Source organism: Piliocolobus tephrosceles, chromosome 12 (genome assembly GCF_002776525.5).
Source record: "Piliocolobus tephrosceles isolate RC106 chromosome 12, ASM277652v3, whole genome shotgun sequence".
Taxonomy (NCBI): Eukaryota; Metazoa; Chordata; class Mammalia; order Primates; family Cercopithecidae; genus Piliocolobus; species Piliocolobus tephrosceles.
Genome location: NC_045445.1, coordinates 117,621,867 through 117,626,758, shown reverse-complemented (window position 1 = coordinate 117,626,758; position 4,892 = coordinate 117,621,867). Strand labels below are relative to the sequence as shown.

General features: G+C 41.3%; 1 pseudogene across 1 annotated transcript; it reads right to left on the bottom strand.

Annotated features, from left to right (window-relative positions):
- Nucleotides 1–1,101: 1,101 nt before the first annotated feature.
- LOC111536585 lies at nt 1,102–3,734 on the bottom strand (annotated as a pseudogene). Its single transcript, XR_002729780.1, has one exon. The product of XR_002729780.1 is annotated as a cytochrome c oxidase subunit 7A-related protein, mitochondrial pseudogene (transcript).
- Between the last annotated feature and the right edge of the window lie 1,158 nt (nt 3,735–4,892).

Below are 4,892 nucleotides of genomic sequence, written 5' to 3'. Positions count from 1 at the left end.
ATTATAAACAGTACATTATCATTAAAATAATATGGAAAATATGTAATTGTAGCTACTCAGGAGGCTGAGGCAGGAGAATCACTTGAACCCAGGAGGCAGATGTTGCAGTGAGCTGAGATCACACCACTACACTCCAACCTGGGCAACATAGTGAGACTCTGTCTCAAAAATAAATAAATAAAATTACCAAGTGCCATAGCAACCCACTCTGGTATACTACCCAATTAGACTAGGTAACCTGTTGGGGGCATATGGAAATAATGCCATTTAAGACCCAAGGGCAGCTTTGGAATACTAGCTCTAGTTTTCTCTGTCTAACCACTCCATTATCCCTTGTTTCTGGGATAAGTGGGGAAATGAACCCCCCTCAGGTTTATCTTCAACCTCTCCTATATACATCCTGTCCACCTGCCAGGATTCTTAGTTGCAGACAACAGGATCTGCTAATTTAGGCATAAAGTGCATATCAAAATATGCTAGGCAGATACTCTGAGAGGACCAAAGAATGGACCTATATACTGTAGTCCCAGGATCAAAGCATTGAGAGAAAATACAGTCTGGGAAAACACACAATTATATCACAAATCCTGGGAAAACACAAATTATATCGCAAATCCAATTATACCACAAATCCACCACTCAGATCCTTTGACACTGGATGCCAAAAACTCCACCACAGCTGAAGATCAAATGCCTCAACCCCTGAACTTTCCAGATGATCCCCTCTTCCCACATGCAACCACCAACTCCTGTTGCTGCCTCCAAGTTGAACACTGATGCTAAGAAATTGGGTCACATGCAGAACTCTAAAGGCAAGGAAATCTGAGATGTGTAGTTTTAAAATTTCCAACTACTTTTATCCAGAAAAGTAAGCTAGACAGTGGTTACAATGGATGCGAAGTGACCTAATCTGCAGTATGTATTGTAGTTTCCTATTCCAAACCCCAAGGCTAGAGAAGGGAGATCAGGATACAAGAATATGTTACCCCACATTCATTTCTCCTACTTTTCCTACAATCTCATGAGCTTTCTACTAATGAAATGAGTGGCTTTCTACTTTCACTCTTGTATGTATTTGAGTAGTACATATCTACGTTTCTTTTTTTTATTCATGTATTTATTCCACAGTCAAAATAAATCATAATTTAAAGCTATAACATTTTTAAAAGATAAAGGAGAATTTGTGGCACAGCTGCATTAACAAAACAGACACCGGTCTAAAGTGCAACACTAAATAGGTGTTCTCTGTTCCCATGGTGAAGTAAATATACACAATTACACATAAGATTTCACTGAAGATAGGCGATGAGGCAAATAACCCTTTGAAATTAACTGTCCAACGAATAGAGGCAGGCTACATTAATTTAACATTTTACTGCAAAATGGAAAAAATCCCCGAGGTGACTAACTCAAACCCCTCATTTCATGCACATGACCTTGGCTTCTGTGTTCTTTCCACAGCCACATCCAAATCCAGAAAGTCTTCTGCACCCCATGCTCAAAAATGCAACCTCAAGTCCCTGAGGTCCTCAGCACAGACTGAGGTTAACAAGCCTGTGTGCAGCCTTCATCCAGAACCTCCAGGGAAATCAGGAGCACAAACACAGAGCAAAGCACCATTTCTTTAAACAATGGCTTTAACTGTCAAATGAACTCTGACAAGCCATATGCATTTCATAAACAAACCAAAACAGCATCTTCATATCTTCCTATTTTTCTTGCAAAAGTATTAAGTCATCCAAGTAACAAAAAAAAATTTTAATTTAACAGTGGAAAAGGAAATTCAAAGGGTTTATGCCACAAAACAAACCAGTCCTCTGCCGCCTAACTCATTTGTTTTTAGGCTGTGAAGCCATGTAGAGGGCGATCAGGCAGTAGATGGTCCCTCCCACAGTCAGCACCATGGTGGTCCGGTAAAGCATTTGGTCAGGCAGGCCTCGTTTCAGGTAGACAGGCACACCATCAGTTTTCTGGAAAAACATCTGAAGCTCTGGAACTCGGTTTTTCCCAGCAAAATCATACACTGTGGAATCGGAGGTCAGTTTAGTTGGTGTGGCAAATATGATAGGTGGTGCTTCTGTGGAAACCACAGGCTTTAATCCCTGCGGGCTATAGGCCTCGGAAGCCCACGCTCCCGCCAACTTCTGCGTGAAGCCACTAAATTTGTAGTACATGATGCCCAGAGTCCGGCTTCCTGCCGATATCTACATTTCTTGACGGCACTGAGTCTTAGTGGTGGATGAAGCATTTGAGGGTAGGGTTCACTAGAAGAATAACCTGAAGCACACATCCACGTGCAAATGATTTATGTGCAAATGATTTATGAAGGAAATTTTCTTGAAATAAACTGATAAAAAAATATAGGAACAGAGCAGATGGATAAGAAAGTAGGAGAAGGTTTGCAAGATTGCAATTGAGGCAAAGTCTTTAGGACAACCACAGCCTAATCCTGTGGGGTAACTCCGAAGTATGATGCCTTAGAGTTTGTCCCAATCGGAGACAAGGGGGCTCGACTTTCACAGTAGTGCATTCTTCAGCTGTTGGCTAAGGGCTTTCCCAGGAGGGTCAAAACATCTAAGTAGTTCTAACTCTCTGTACTTGTCAGAAAAACTGACTTCAGGAGTCCAGTGACACTCCTCCAACTGGTGGGTGGGAAGGAGGAGGTTGAAAGCAAAAGTTGGCATTGAAGTTGACAGAGGGGTATACAGAAACAATTTTTTTTAATTACAAAGGAGGAGACAAAGAGGAAGCACAGTGGACAGTGTCCACTCTAGGTTATGTGCTCATTACCATGAAGTCCCTGGGCCTGGGTTTTAATATGCATCCTGGTATAGTAACTTGGCATTCAATGTCTATTCCACCCTCCTCGGTTGTGCCCTCTTGTTCTGCAGTGGCTGGAAAACAAAAACTACATTTCCCAGGCTTCCTTGCAATTAGAATCCTAGATGTGATTTAAATCAGGCAATCGGATACTTCGATGCAAAATTTAGAAGGTGGAAGTGACACAAAGGCTGAGATTCTGCTGTTAGTACTAGGTTTTGGGGCAAGAATGATTTTGCAGGTATTTTATTTTCTGTGGCAGCATTAACAGTGGTCTCAGGACCCACTCATGATGTTGAGAGACAGGACTCAGGGCCTTCATTTTGCTTGTATGAATCACAGCAGGAATGACACGCCTCCGGAGCTCATAGCAGCAGTTTCCTGATCATGGTGGTTTCCTGATGATGGCAATAACAACACAGTTCTGGAGCCAGGAGCCCCCTGATCATGTAAGAGGCAGCAGCTGCCCTGATAATCAGGTTCTATGATGAGTCTGTGGAAGGACCCATGTGATGGGGAGCCCCATATTTAATCACTGCTCACTCCACCAAGCTGTTTCTCCATATCAAGGTTTTCCCTTCAGTAATTCCACCCACAGGACCATTTGGAAGAGGCACCAGGCCTGGAGTTTGGGAGTGCAATGGGCATGTGACTGTGGGAAGTTAGTCAATCTCCACCCATTTTCCTCAGATCTTCAGCACTGTTTATTCACTACCCTGATTTTACTTCTGCAAACACTCATACCAGGGCTTGAACCTCAGAGGAGCTTCTCAGTTTTCTCCATACTTTTACAGTATCTCTCAGAGATCAATTTTGGCTAAGGTAGCCAGTTGTCTTAGCTGACCATCTTCGTTGATACTTAAACTGAAACCCAAGGAATTATTTTGTAGAATAAGTTTAGCAATCATTATGTTTATTCATGCTATCTTTACTGTTTTTTTTTTTTTTTTTGTTTAGAGATGGAGTCTCGTTCTGTCGCCCAGGCTGGAGTGCAGTGGCCGGATCTCAGCTCACTGCAAGCTCCGCCTCCTGGGTTTACACCATTCTCCTGCCTCAGCCTCCCAAGTAGCTGGGACTACAGGCGCCCGCCACCTCGCCCGGCTAGTTTTTTGTGTTTTTTAGTAGAGACGGGGTTTCACTGTGTTAGCCAGGATGGTCTCGATCTCCTGACCTCGTGATCCGCCCATCTCGGCCTCCCAAAGTGCTGGGATTACAGGCTTGAGCCACCGCGCCCGGCCAATTCATGCTATCTTTACTGTTGAAGGTGTTTGAAATGTTTACACTGCTGATAAAGTGTCTGAAGTCTTCAAAAAGAAAACCAGTTACATTAAATGTGTTATTGGAGCTTAAATTGTTTAAGGAAATTTAATTAAGACAGCATTTAATCTCTATGTGTTTAAGAAAAAAATGACTGCCAGATTTGTTCACTAGACTTGTAAATAAAGCAAAATCCAAGTGATCTTTTTACTCTACACACAAAATCTCTCTGACTTTAAAGACTCCATCAAGAAATGGAAATACATTTAGTTAAATAAATATTGCAAACTTTTCAAGTATCCCAGTAATCAAAAATGCACATCGAGACAACAATAAAAGACCATCGTTTATTACCAAATTAGCAAAAGATTCTTTGTCAGGATTCCTATTTGGGGTAATTGTGCAATGGATAAATGCTAGGAAAAAATCCTACATTGTGGACAGAAAATACAGTAGTAAAACACTTTAGGAAGTGATATGAAATAAGTATCCGGAGTGAAAAATGTTCATGATGCAATTTAATTTCTGGGAATTTATCTTAAAGAAGTAGTTATAAATATTTACAACAGAGATGCTACTTTAAAATATGTTAATATGATTTAATATATATGACTGTTTTAGGTGGCCAGATGCATCCATATGTGTAGTGTGAGGGATGTGGAGGTTGGGATATTATAGCAGGAAAGCATAGCACCCAATAGGTAGTTTTTCAACATTTGCTCCCCTTATGCCCTCCCTCCTCCAATAGTACCCACTGTCCATTGTTCCCATCTTTTGTTAAAAAAATTTATTTTTAATTTTTGTGAGTACGTAGT